This window comes from Myotis yumanensis, unplaced genomic scaffold, assembly GCF_028538775.1.
Source record: "Myotis yumanensis isolate MYYU_CA2020_CCGP unplaced genomic scaffold, mMyoYum1.0.hap1 SCAF_9, whole genome shotgun sequence".
Taxonomy (NCBI): domain Eukaryota; kingdom Metazoa; phylum Chordata; class Mammalia; order Chiroptera; family Vespertilionidae; genus Myotis; species Myotis yumanensis.
In genome coordinates this window covers 28,019,116-28,034,399 of record NW_027223760.1, presented here as the reverse complement: position 1 = coordinate 28,034,399, position 15,284 = coordinate 28,019,116, and positions in this window count along the sequence as shown.

Genomic DNA, 15,284 nt, shown 5'->3' with positions numbered 1-15,284 from the left:
TTGACTCTTGTCCTTTTGAGATGCTGCTTCTTGGTAGATGGCCTACAGAACATGAGTCTTAATAGGAAATGAAAGACTCTTCTAGCCACCCTCTGCCGGTCCGGCTGTAGCAAGAGTGAGAGGTTGGGGTGCCACCGTCAGGCTGCCCAGTTAGGAGGGAGTTTGCCATGTTGGTTCCCTCTGGGTCTCCACTACTGCTGCTGCTGCTGTGGGTAGAGGGGGAGCTCCCAGGGTCATGCTGGAGACCTGGGCTCGGGGTGGTCATCCTGACTCCAAGCAGGGTTGGAGCGTGGCAAGCTCTTTGGTCTTCTGTCCTGATGGCTGAACCTCGCAGGTTGGGAAGGACTAAAGCTGCTGGGTCAGGGGAAGAGCAGGGCCTTACCATGATGGTGCAGCCAGTTATCTTGGTTTTCCTGGTACTCAGGGTCAAAGTGCCCATCACTTTGTTGTACTTTCTTCCTGTTTTTTGACTCCTGGATGTCATCTTGCTCAGGTTCTTCATTTTCTGTTATCTGGGGGTCCACGTTGCCACAGGGCAGCTCACTGTAAAACCTGAGTTCCTCCTCCTGGCCCATGTTGAGTCATGGGTCTCATTATATGTTCCAGGATTCTTCTTTTGCTGGGGTTGGGGGTCATTACTTTTATTTTGTGCTTTTGACATTCTATAGATATGACATATGAGACATGGAAGTGCCTCTTAGTATCTGCTGCTTCAGTTCCCCAAAGCCCTCTCCCACAAATGGCAAGGAACCCATCCCCATCCTACACAGAACCACCCCCAGGTTCCATACATCAGCTCCAGGGCCACCATAGGTTTGGCGCAGGAAGAGCTCTGGGGTGGCACAGAATGTGCTCAGCTTATGGCCTGTAAAGTCACAACTGGGCCAAAGTCTGCAAGTTCTACATTCAGGTCAGCATCTAAAAGTATTTTCTCTGGCTTCGGGTCCCTGTGGACGATGCCCCTCTGGTGGTAGTACTGAACGGCTAACACTAGCTGCCAAAATATGACTTGAGTCATGCGGCTGTGTTCCTCCAGAGAGTCAAACAAATCCCCTCTCACACACGCTCCATAAAGAGGAATGATGTTTCCCTGGTGACAATCACCTTGAATAACTTTATAATATTTGGGAGATTCAAACCATTCATACAGTGGACTTCTTGAAAAAGTCTAGAAAAGCCCCCCTGATTAATGATTGACAGCCACCCCTGTCCCGGTCATGATGTGCCAGGCCAACCTCACCCTGGCCAATGGTGATCAGGAGCTTGTAATGGCCAATTGGGCCAAAGATGGCTGCAAGGCCATTAGACATGGTGATTTGCTAGCTACACTAACTGACAATACTATCAATACTAACTAAGCTTACTAACTATGCTAATAATCCTAACAAAACTAACTATGGTAACTAATACTAACAATGCTAACTAACAATACTAATAAACAATTCTAAGAATACTAATTATACCAATATTAACTATACTAACTATGCTAATATATAATACTAATAAACAATTGCTAACTATACTAACTATACCAATACTAACTATATGAACTTAAAAAATTCTAAAGAAAAAATGGGAAAAACAAAAACAGAAAAAATTTAAAAATGACAAGAAAACAAGACAAGAAAAATGGAGAAAAATGAAAAATGAGAAAAGAGAAAAAAGAATAAATAAAAAACAAAAGGGGGGTGGGGTGGAGAAGAGAAAAGCTAACTCGTTCAAGTCCAACAGGTCACTACAAATCAGCCTCCTGCACCATAAAGGACAAAATCATCAACCCAGCCAGGGCCTTATATAGGAGTTGTTTGTAATTCCTTATGCGGTCAGAGCAAGAGATGACCAATCACAACTAAGGATAAACCATAGTGGTTTATTCAGTTTTTGATCTCAAGACCCCTTTCCTCTGAGGGCTGGGGGGAGGACCCATAAAGAACTTTTTGTTAATATGGGATATTAAAGATTGATATTTACTTTATTAAAAATAATAATCTGTAAGGTTCAAAGTAGAATATCAAATGTCATCTGCTTAGAGAGGGTTTCCCTGATCCCTCCATTCCAAACCTGCCTCACCCAGCTCATCATGTTTGTCATCTTCAGAGCACTAACCACAGTGTATCTAAGTCTTGTTTACTGTGTGTCTTTCCCAGGCAGAGAAGAGCAGGACTGTAGTGTTCCCTGTGTCTAGCACAGTGAGTGGCAAACAAAATCAGTGTTTAATAAACATTTGTTGACTGGATTAATAAAAGAGCTTGAGGGAACAAAAGAAGATATGGCCAACTACTTATTTAATAAAAGTGATTCATAAAATATCACTGATATGGCTCAGTTGGTTGGAGCATTGCTGAAAGGTTGTGGGTTGGACCCCTGGTCAGGGCATGTAAGGAAGGCAACCAATCGATGTTCTCTCTCACGTAGATGTTTCTCTCTCTCTCTCTCTCTCTCTCTCTTTCTCTCTCTCTATATATCTTGGATTAAAAAGAAATCTTAAAGATCATATGTATTTCCTACTTTAATTTGTTAATGTAGTAAGTTATGGTGCATTTATTTCCATAAGTAAAGAAATTGATTAAGAAGAGTTGAATAAGCCCTAGCTGGTTTCGCTCAGTGGATAGTGTCGGCTTGCAGACTGAAGGGTCCTAGGTTCGATTCCGGTCAAGGGCACATGCCTGGGTTGCAGGCTTGATCCCCATAAGGGGTGTGCAGGAGGCAGCTGATCAATGATTCTCTCTCATCATTGATGTTTTTATCTCTCTCTCCCTCTCCCGTCCTCTCTGAAATGAATAAAAAAAAATTTTTTTAAAAAAAAAGAAGAGTTGAATAAGAGAAGCATTATCTATTTCTTGAATGATTGCCAAAACTGGCCTGCAAAAATACTGACTTAGTGTCTTTCAGCAGGGGAAACCTGACTACTAATCCAATTTTTTATGAGTATGTCCCTGAATAATATAATTGTTTTAATTGTGAAGCATATCACACAAAGGAGAGTACAAAATGTATCTGCATTTCTTAAAAATAATAGTAACATGAACACTCGTGAGTCTACAAGATAAAGAAATAGACCAGCACCAGTTCTTTAGCAGTTCCCTGTGTAACCTTCTAAGATCATGTCCCTTTTTCTCCCCATAGAGATAACCATGTCCTGCATTTTGTATAAAACATTTCATTGTTTCTCTTTGTAATGTTAATCTATGTCTCTCTGGCAATATTATTCAGTTTTGCCTATTTGTGAACTTCATATAAAATGCATCATACTGTTATATATTCATCTGTGACTTTTTTCCTTTTTTTTTTTATTCCAATATTTTGTTTTGGAAATTCATTCTTGAAATTGAAATGTGTAGCTACAGTTAATTCATTTTTTTGCTGTGTAATACTACAATGCATTAAATTACTTAATTTATCCATTCTACTATTGATTGACATTTGGGTTGTTTCCAGTGCTTTTGCTCTTACTACTAATGCTGCCATTAGTTTTCCTGGCATACTTGTGTATGCCAGGAGAGGAACTGTTTGGTGGTAGGGTACATATTAATGGGCCATTATTTATTTCCTCTTATATAAACACTTAAAAAACAAACAAATCAGCAAACTACAGCCTTAGAGCCAGCTACCTATTTGGTAAATAAAGTTTTATTAGAACCAGAGCCAGGATTAGGGGGAGGGAAGTAAGGCAGGGATTTGTCAATTCAGGGGCTCATTTTGTCTTTATTTTATATTTTGACACAAAATTTTTTTTTTATTGACTTCAGAGAGGAAGGGAAAGGGAGAGAGAGAGACTGAAACATCAATGATGAGGGAGAGTTATTGATCGGCTGCCTCCTGCACACGCCACACTGGGGATTGAGCCAGCAACCCAGGCATGTTCCGTGACTGGGAGGGAATCAAACAATGACCTCCTGGTTCATGGGTTGATGCCTACCCACTGGGCCACACTGGCCAGATGACATTTTGTTCATCAGATTTTTTTTTTTTTAAATGCATTTTTTTATTTTTTATTGATTTTTTACAGAGAGGAAGGGAGAGGGATAGAAAGTCAGAAACATCAATGAGAGAAACATCGATCAGCTGCCTCCTGCACACTCCCTACTGGGGATGTGCCCGCAACCAAGGCACATGCCCCTGACCGGAATCGAACCCGGGACCCTTGAGTCCGCAGGCCGACGCTCTATCCACTGAGCCAAACCAGTTAGGGCTGTTCATCAGATTTTTTTGGCATTAATTTTGATTTCTAAAAATGTTATCTCAAAATATCATTTACCTTTATACTGCATCTTTTTGTGCTGGCTTACATTTTGTGTCCAAAGCGAATGCCTCCCTCACAGCACCCTAGTCCCAGCCTTGTCCCAGTCCCAGCCTTGCCCTAGTCTAAGCCATTTATTTATTCCAGGCTTCACAAAGGCTTCCTAACTTGTCTCTCCCCCTTTCTTTGACTCATCTCCACATGGCAGCTACCCTGATCTTTTGAAAAGATAAATTGATTTATGTCACTCTTTTGCTTCAAATCTATTCAATCCTCTCTTAATCTACTTAGAATAATATCCAAATCCCACATAAAACCCTTCATAATCTGAATTTTACCTTCTTCCCCAGCCTCCTCTCCTACCACTCTGCCTTTATATGCTCCAACTTCACTGGCTAACTTTCCATTCCTGGAATATGTTAAACTCATTCCTGAGTCAGGGTCTTGGCACAGGCCATTCTTTAAATGGGTGATCCCTTCTAATCCTTTAAATTTCAGATTAAGTTATCTCTTTAGAGAAGCTTTCCAATGGAAAGTAAATCCCACCCCCGATATTTCTATTACTCTGTTCCTTTTCCATCCTATTATTCTGACAACATATAGAGTTATACTTGCTTAATATTTTATCTTTTTTCTGTTTTCCCTTTTAAACCTTAAGATCTTTAAGGGAGCTCACTACCATATACCCAATATTTAGCACTGAAATACTCATAGAATAATTAAAAGTTAAAAATTATAATAATGGTAATACTCAAAGTAAATGTTAATTTTGGGGGGGAAGCTCCACAAATAAAGTGACATTAATATTCATTAACATTAAATGAATATTAATCTGTCCATAACAAAGATCATAAAACTGATCATTTCCTTCAGCCCAGCAGGTCTACATTTAAGACTATAGCTCAAGAATAACTTGAAAATTTTATTTATTAAAAGTATTCTTATATATATAATTTATGAAGATTGAAAAAATGAGAAACAACCCATAATGTCGATTGCCCATTAACCTTCCCCTTATCTAGGCTATCGAAGAAGGTCTTCTCCTTCTCTAGCCTAGATAAGCCCAAGAATATGTTGCTCCTATAACAGAACCCAAGAAGATAAGCATTAGAGAAAAATCAGTAAGTGGGCAAAATACTATCTTCATGATTTTTTAGTTCACCAATCTCAAATGGGCAATCATTATTTCTCTGATAGCTTGTAGTTTTTATGATGAAGCTGTTTTCCTACTCTCTATAGAGCAGTGGTTCTCAACCTTTTTTTGCCATGCCCCACCTAAGCATCTCTAAAATCCTGATGCTCCCCCTGTGACATATAATTCTTATTGAAAAACTGAACTCCTATTCATGTGGAGGAAGCCTAAAAGGTCATTAACTTTGTCTAAACAACTTCCAAAGAACATGGCATCCATGAAAGAGAAAAATGAAAGAATAAAAGGATAGTTGAACTACTGAGGAAGAAATAACCCAGAAATTGTTTAAAAAATAATAATATGCAGTGATATGAAAAAATAGCAAATAAAGTTTCAAAATATATAATAGAGAACTGAAATGCATAAATATGTCAATATATGTTTATATATAGTATATGAGGCCCCTAGAACCATAAGAAATGCGAAAAATTCACTGTTAATAACTCGTTCTCAAATTGTCCCCCTTAAAAATCAAGTTGCCCCCACGTGGGGCGTGTGCCCCACGTTGGGAACCACTGCTTTAGACATTATTTCAATCTTCACCATTCTCCTTTTATCAAAGGAGCCACCGTCTACAAAGCCATTTTTTAAGTCAGAAAATCTTAGAGCCATTCATGAGAACATCCCCATTATCCAGTTCATCACCAAGTCCTATTGTTTCAATCTCATAAAATATATCTGAATTTATTACCTCTTTTCTATCTTTACTGCTATCATAATCAGAACCAACATCTGAATAACTGAAATGTTCTCTTAATTGCTCCATTTTCCTTCTTTAAAAAAAAAATATTTTTATTGATTTCAGAGAGGAAGGGAGAGGGAGAGAGAGATAGAAACATCAATGATGAGAGAATCATTGATCGGCTGCCCCCTGCACACCCCTTACTGGCCAGTCGACACTCAACCACTGAGCCAGCAGGGCCATTTTTATTCATTTTTTTTTCTACTATCCATTCTCCAAAGAGCAGAGTGATCTATTTTTTAAAATGTATAAAACTAATTTATACACACAATAAACTAATACAGCAACTTATAAAGAAAAAGTTATTTTCTCCCTCCATTGCTTTCCAAGTGCAATCCCCCAAGGTAACCAACCACACACTAAAATTTGATGTGTACATATCTTCCAATTCTTTTTACTGTGCTATGCAGAAATACATACAAATATTTTTATTGACTCTATTTCTAAAAATGGATTACATTATATATAATATATCATGTTGTCATTTACATATCTATATCTATATCTAATGAACATTCTTTCAGGTCAATATGTAGTTCTTTGCCTTTCTCTTATTGTTTGATTTTTCTTTTATCCCTGTCTTTTAAAAAAAAATATTTCTTTATTGATTTCAGAGAGGAAGGGAGAAGGAGAGAAAGATAGAAACATCAATGATGAGAGAGAATCATTGATGAGAGAGTAACATTGATCGGCTGCCTCCTGCACGCCCCCTACTGGCGATCGAGCCTGCAACCCAGGCATGTGCCCTTGGTCGGAATTGAACCTGGGACCCTTTAGTCCACAGGCTGATGCTTTATCCACTGAGCCAAACAGGGTAGGGCTATCCCTGTCCTTTTGAGATATATATATATATATATATATATCATTTAATATTCTGAGAATGGAAGTAAAATAAATTAATAACTTCCCCAGTGATGGACATTCATTAGCATAATATTTTATTATTTATTTATTTTGTTAATCCTCATCCAAGGATATTTTCCATTGATCTTTTATTTTTTTAAATAAATCTTTATTGTTCAGATTATTACAGTTGTTTCCCTTTCCCCCCCCATAGCTCCCTCCACGCAGTTCCCAACCCACCCTCTGCCCTTACCCCCCCCTCCCCCCACTGTCCTCATCCATAGGTGTACGCTTTTTGTTGCTGGGTCATACACATGGAAAAATGTAGCTATTTCCATCCGTGACGTGTCCCTGTGTTTGGCCTCACAGGGATCGTCTCAGCCTCACAGGGGCTGTCGCAGCTTCACAGGGACCGTCTCAGCCTCACAGGGGCCATCACAGCCTCACAGGGACCATCTCAGCCTCACAGGGACCGTCTCAGCCTCACAGGGACAGTCTCAGCCTCACGGGGACCGTCTCAGACTCACAGGGGCCGTCTCAGCCTCGCGGGGGCAGTCGCAGCCTCGCGGGGGCAGTCGCAGCCTCGCAGGGGCTGTTACAGCCTCATAGGGGGCGCCGCATCCCACATTGGGGGTGAAGGTGCAAGACAGAAGCTCCTCTCGCTGTCTCTCCTGCTGCTCCCTTGCGTATCGCTGATGCTGGAAGTTTCTGAGAGCAGTCTGCAGGTGCTGGACATCATACTCTAACTGGTCAACACGAAGTTTGGCATTCTGTCTTTTGTTGGGCGGCTCCTTGCTGGACAAAATCTCCAGGCATTCTTGCTGGCTGAATATCTGGTATGCTTGCTTGGATTTTGTTTTCTAGTAAGTGCACAGACGGCTTGTCTGTCGTCTCCCGGCATCCCATGTGAGACTGGATCTGGTGAACCTGTTTGTGCGTTTGCTGGTACAGCAGTTCCATGTTGCCGGCCCAGCCGGGTCCGGCTCTGGCTTCCTCCGAACCTGATTCTGCCTCTTGAGTGTGTCCCTTATGCATGCGAGGAGTTGAAATCTGCAGTTTGTTGGGTTAGGCTGCAAAAGCGCAGGTGGTTCCTTTTGTGCCACTGGCACAGCTTGGGTGGGGATGTAAATTGAGTAGGGCGGGGTCTCAGGGAGCCACCAGGGCAGAGCAAACAGCAATGGTGCTCCGCGACTCCTTGCCTCTCCGTGACTCTGAGTCTCCATGTCCCCAAGTGCCGGCGAGCAGCTCCGCGAGAAAGCCACCCTCGCTTTCCAACCCGCTGCAAGGCCGTCCAGCCTCTCCCCATAGGGGCCTGGGACCTCAGAATCCCGCCCCAAACAAGCTCAGTGGATTCGAGAGTTTGTAACCCCTTTCAATTGAAAAAAAACTTCGCATCCAGTTGCGGCCCGCCTGGCGCGCGAGTCCGTACCTCTGTTCTTGGCGCCTCTGCATATCCTACTCAGTCTCAATGCTCTTCTTTCTTTCCTTCCAGTTGTAGAACTTCCACTGGGCCAGCTTTCCCATTGTTCTGAATGATAGCTGTTTTGTCTTATAGTTGGTATTTTCAATGTTGTTGTGGGAGGCAGCACGCACAGGTCTGTACCTTACACCGCCATCTTGGTTCTCTCCATTGATCTTTTAGGGAGAGTGGAAGAGAGAGGGAAAGACAGAGAGAAACATCAATGTGAGAGAAACACATCAATTGGTTGCCTCCTGCATGTGCCTTGACCAGGGCCTGGGTCTGGGAGGAGCCTGCAGCTAAGGTACGTGTCCTTGATCGGAATCGAACCTGGGACCCTTTGGTCTGCAGGCTGATGCTCTATCCACTGAGGCAAACTGGCTAGGGCAAGCATGGTCTTTTAAAATGTAAATTAGATTATGCTTCTCTTAAAATTCATCATATTCCTCTATTAAAATTCAAGACTAGTTGCTCACCATAGTCCACACTAGTCTTAAGTTTTCTTCTACTGCATGGTCCCTGCATATTTTCCACGATTAACCTGTAAAGATCTTCACTGACTATCCTCCTCTTTGCCACCAATCTAAATTAGGTCCCCTTATTAAATGTTCTCATAACATCTTGTTAACGCCTTCATAGTATTCATCATAGTTATAATCCTATCTAATAAAAGAGAAACATGGTAATTAGCCGTACGGCCGCTACCCTTCCCATTGGCTAATCACTGAGATATGCAAATTAACTGCCAACCAAGATGGCGGCCGGCAGCCATGCACTGAAGCGAACAGGGAGGCTTGCTTGCTCCAGTGATGGCAGACTCCAACGTTCCCCGCCTGACTTGCCGGCCTCTCAGCTGCAACTCTAAGCAACTATGCTGCAAATATAGAAGCTAAACAAAACCCCAGAACCTGCCTTAGTCAGCCAGGCTTCAACCAGCCAGACCGCAACATTGTATCAAATACAAAACGTAAACAAAAGGCCAGAAACCGGCTTTCAGCAGCGAGGCCTCAGAGCTAAAGCTGGCCCAGAATAAAAAAAGAAAAAAAGAAAAAAAGGAGTGGTTGGGAGCTTCAGTCATCCGCCAGCCTGAAAACAGCCCTCAGCCCCTCACCCAGGCTGGCCAGGCACCCCAGTGGGGACCCCTAACCTGATCCAGGACACCCTTCAGGGCAAACCAGCCGGCCCCCACCCATGCACCAGGCCTCTATTCTATATAGTAAAAGGGTAATATGCCTCCCAGCACCGGGATCAGCGAAGCCGCGAGGCCTCCCGGCACCGGGATCAGCGTGACAGGGGGCAGCGCCCAAACGCCCTGATCACCCTGCGGCTCTGTGTGTGACAGGGTGCGGCCCCCCAACCCTTCCCCCCCAACGGGCCCTGCTCTGTGAGTGATGGGGTAGAGCCATAACCTCCCCATCGGCCCTGCCCTGAGTGTGACAGTGGCGGCGCCCCAACCCCCTGATCAGCCCTTCTCTGTGGGTGATAGAGGGCGGCGCCCCAACCCCCTGATCCACCCTGCTCTGTGTATGACAGGGGGCGGTGCCCCAACTCCCCTATTGGCCCTACTCTGTGCGTGACAGGAGGGAGCTCCCCAACCCCCTGATGGGCCCTGCTCTGTGCGTGACAGGGGGGAGCTCCTCAAACCCCTGATTGGCGCTGCTCTGTGAGTGACAGGGGGCAGCGCCCCAACCCCCTGATCCGCCCTGCTCTGTGCTGACAGGGGGTGACGCCGCAACTTCCCTATCGACCCTGCCTTGAGTGTGACAGGGGGCGGTGCCCCAACCTCCCAATCAGCCCTACCTTGAGTGTGACTAGGGGTGGCATCGCAACCTCCCGATCCGCCCTTCTCTGTGCATGACAGGGGGCGGCGCCCCAACTCCCCAATCAGCCCTGCTCTGAGCCTGACCAGGGGCTGCACCTGGGGATTGGGCCTGCCCTCTGCCACCCGGGAGCAGGCCTAAGCCAGCAGGTCGTTATCTCCTGAGGGGTCCCAGACTGCGAGAGGGCACAGGACGGGCTGAGGCCCCCCCCCCCCAGTGCACAAATTTTTGTGCACCAGGCCTCTAGTCTATACTAATAAAAGGGTAATATGCTAATTAGACCAGACGTCTTCCAGACAACCTTCCAGACAAAGCCATGGTGGCGGGGGCTGAGGCAGAGGCAGTTAGGGGTGACCAGGCCGGCAGGGGAGCAGTTAGGGGAGACCAGGCCAGCAGGGGGGCAGTTATGGGGTGGCCAGGCCAGCAAGCAGAGGTGGTTAGGGGCAATCAGGCAGGCAGCAGGCGAGCGGTTAGGAGCCAGCGGTCCTGGATTGCAAGAGGGATGTCTGACTGCCTGGATTGGGCCTAAAGTGGCAGTTGGACATCCTCCAAGGGGTCCCGGATTGGAGAGGGTGCAGGCCGGGCTGAGCAACACCCCCCCCCCCCAATGCACAAATTTTGTGCACCAGGCCTCTAGTATTCATCACAGTTATAATCCTATATAATAAAAGCCTAACATGCTAAGTGTCTGACCATTTGTTCGACCTTTCATGAGTCGCTATGATGCACACTGACCACCAGGGGGCAGACGTTCCAACCGGTAGGTTAGCTTGCTGCTGGGGACCAGCTGATCGGACTGGGTGAGATGGGCCGGACATGCCCTGAAGCCCTCCGTGGTCCCTCCCCAGCCCCGATTGTGGACTGGTGGGGTCCCTCAGCCTGGCCTGTGCCCTTTCCCAATCCAGGACCCCTCAGGGGATGTCGGAGAGCCGGTTTCAGCCCGATCCCCACAGGTCAGGCTGAGGGACCCCACCGGTACGCGAATCCATGTACTGGGCCTCTAATTATATATAAGCATTTATATTTATACTAGAGGCCTGGTGCACAAAATTCATGCACTCCAGGGGGGTGCTTCCTCAGCCCAGCCTGTGCCCTCTTGTAATCTGGGAGCCCTCGGGGGATGTCCGACTGACAGCTTACGCCCGCTCCCTGTGGCCTAAGCCAGCAGTTGGTTCCCGCCACCGCCACTTCGCTTGCCAGCTGTGACCCGGCTTCTGGCTGAGCGGCGCTCTCCCTGTGGGAGCACACTGACCACTAGGGGGAAGCTCCTGTGTTGAGCGTCTGCCCCCTGGTGGTCAGTGCACATCATAGCGAGTGGTTGAGTGGCCTTAGCATACATTAGCATATTACTCTTTGATTGGTTGAAGGGCTGACCAGATGACCGGACACTTAGCATATTAGGCTTTTATTATATAGGACTAGAGGCCTGTTGCACGAAGAGATATGTGCAATAGGCCTTCCTTTCCCCTGGCTGCTGGCACCAGTTTGCCTCTGGCACCCAGGGCCCAGGCCTTTGCTCTGGCCGAGTTCTGGCCAGAGCCGGCCTCGAAACGTCAGGCCTCGCTGCTCCGCTGGCCCCGGGGCCATGAGGCCTCGCTGCTCCACTGGCCCCGGGGCCGTGAGGCCTCACTGCTCCACCGGCCCCGGGCCATGAGGCTTCGCTCCACCACTTGGAGCCTACGTATGCTAATTAACCACCATCTTTGTTGGCAGTTAATTTGCATATCGCGCTGATTAGCCAATGGGAGGTGTAGTGAAGGTATGGTCAATTACCATGTTTGTCTATTATTAGATAGGATAGTTGTATTTATTTATATGTTTGATAATTTCTTTTCTACCTTCTTCACTAGGCACCATGCTTTATGAGGGCAATGTTTGCTGTACCACCAGCACCAAGCACATGCTTACATGTAAAAAGTATTTACTAAGTGAATAGATGTCCTACGCTGAGGAACCACTAGACAGCTAGGCAATAGAATTTAATGTTAATTAACTTTTAAAATTATAGAGAATTGTTACATAAAATTAAACATATATACATATACATACATATAATATATGAAAAATTGGTAATATAGTATAGTAAAAGGAACATTGGCATGAGATGGTAGTGACTCTGTCCCTAATTGATTGGTGACATAGGAAATGTTGGTCTCCACCATTGATTTTTCAACTGGTGTGCCACAAGAACTTTTAAAATATGCAATACCTGACTATTTAGTCAGGGGCATTGACCTCTTTTCCCTTAGGTTGTCAAATTAAAAAAATGACAACAGCCAACACAACAATAGCTGTCTGGTGTGAATGAACCAAAATTATACCTATTTTTTTTTTGTCAGATCAGCAAAAATAGAATACATTTTTTGGTGTACCAGAGAATTTCAGTACAGTACTTAGTTATGTGTGCCATGAGATGGAAAAGGTTGAAAATCACTGCTCTCCACCAATGAATGACTCTCAGTAAGCCTGGTATTGCCCCCTAGTGTTGGGTGGTCTGGGAGGTACTACTGGCCTTTAGAGAGCCAGGACCAGTAAGCAAGACTTGCTGCTTGTGTGAGTGCTCCTCACACGAAAAATTATTTTGTGTACTTAACGAACTTTAAATGCCCCAGCATATGTGAACATTTTATAATGTTTCTATTTATAATGATCTGCACCTAAAACCTAACCTATTTTATATATGAACCCAAAGCTGTTTTTTAAAAAATGTTTACATAATTCTAACAGTGAATGTTTTAGGAATGCATTTACAGTGGACACTGAGGACAGATTAGTGTTGTCCATCAGAGGTGGCCGAAATGCCTTACTTGTGTCAGCTGACATTTGCAGCTTTCACATTCATGGGAATTTTATAACTGCCAGCAAATGATGACTTGATTACATTTTATAGAACAGTCATGCCTGAGCATTTGTACACTGAAATATGAATTATTATATTATAAATTACTTTCTTTGTTCTTATATTACAAAATCATATGTGTAGGTAGATAATACTATCTATGAATTTCATTTTAGGTTAATGAAGGAGATGTTATAGAAATATGTGTAATTAAAAAAAGGAATGTTGCACCCCCGGCTGGGTAGCTCAGTTGGGTAGAGTCGTTCAGTATGCCAAGGTTGCAGATTTGTTCCCAGTTGGGGTACATACAAGAATCAACCAATGAATGCATAAATAAGTGGAACAACAAATCAATGTGTTTTTTTTCCTCTCTCTAAAATAAAATTTAAAAAAAGGTGTGTTGGGTAAAATAGGGTTGAGAACTATTAATACTTAGATGATGATTAAAAACTATACTAGTTCTTTTTTTTAAAATGCTTTTTTTGATTTTAGAGAGAGGAAGGGAGGGAGGGAGAGAGAAACATTGATTGGTTGCATCCCATATGCACCCTGGCTGGGGATCGAACCCAAAACCTAGGTATGTGTCTGGATAGGAAATCACACTGGTAACTCTTTTTTGCATAGGTGGACACTCAACCAACTGAGCCACACTAACCAGGGCAAGAAAGGGCAAGAACTATCCTAGTTTTTAATGAAATGTTTCTAATCTTTAATAATGGGAAGGGGTCATATTTTATTCTTTTTATTACTTTGTTTATATTCCACCATAAGACTGATAATGTAAAAACCACACATTTAAAAAAAATACAGGGTTGGGCAAAAGTAGGTTTACAGTTGTTCATATGGAAAAAGACACGCAAGTTATGATTACTACCAATAAATAAAAAATAATGCAAGAATAAACTGTGTTTTCCAGACTCACAAATGTAAACCTACTTTTCCCCACTCCTGTACATCTATGCTGTTTAGACAGTTATCTAAAGGTGAATCCAAATGATTCCCCAAGTTTCCTTGCTAGATAATTTTATAATTCTACAATTAGAACTTTATGGTAAATTGTGAATTTATTACATATTTTAAGTTTTCACCACATAACTGTTGTCTTTAGGCTCCATAATGAAGAAACCGAAATACAAAGAACAAATGTATTTAAAAAAGAATGAAGGCTTCTTGTTATGAGATTAGGTGAACAGGTTTAAAACTGCAACCTCTTGCCCTGGTGGGTAGCTCAGTTGGTTAGAGTGTGCCCTGATATGCCAAGATTACAGGTTTGATCTCTGGTCACAGCACATGCAAGAATCAACCAATGAATGCATAAGTAAGTGGAACAACAAATCGATGTTTCTTGCTCTCTCCCTTCCTCTCTCTCTAAAATTAATGAATAAAAAATTTAAAAAAATAAAATTGCAACCTCTTTACCTATTCCCCTTCCTTGTTTTAAAAGGTTCATTAGCTGTGATATACTATTCATTTTAATAATATAAAAAAATTGCCTCCTCTCCCTTTTCCCTCACCCCAACACACACTAGGATACAGGCATTCCTAGAAGGGGAAGAGGGAATTTTGTGTTTTGCTCACCAACATCTTCCCATGTATAGAACAGTGCAGGGACATAGGAGGAGTTCAGTATTTGTTTTATGAATGGAAGAATACACGTAATAAACAGAAACGACTGCCTGGAGCGCCACTTTCACCAGAATTCTAGGAGGCAATCGGGAGGAACCAGTAAGTTGATTCCTGTGACTTGGCGCTCAAAGGAATTGCGGGTGTATTTTTATATTCTTTGGGATGTGTTGATGTGTGAGGACTTTCTAAACTGTGCGCAGGGCTGTGAGGGCTGTGCAGGCTGAAAACCGAACTAACAATAATTTGCACCAAAACCCGCAAAATGTTTTCAAATTTATTGTAATCAGAAACACATTTTTGCAAGTGCAAGGATCTCCCATTGTACACCTGTATTATCTCTTTACTGGAGATTAATGGTGAGGATGGGATCAAGACTAGTGGCTCCTACGGATCTCTTTTCGGAAACAGACAATTCAGTATCCACTTCTCACCCTAGATCAGATCCCGCGCTCCTTACCTTGCCAGTCTGCCTCTATTCCGCCCCTTCAGTATCTATGGTAGGCGGGGCAGGGGAGAGACGTTC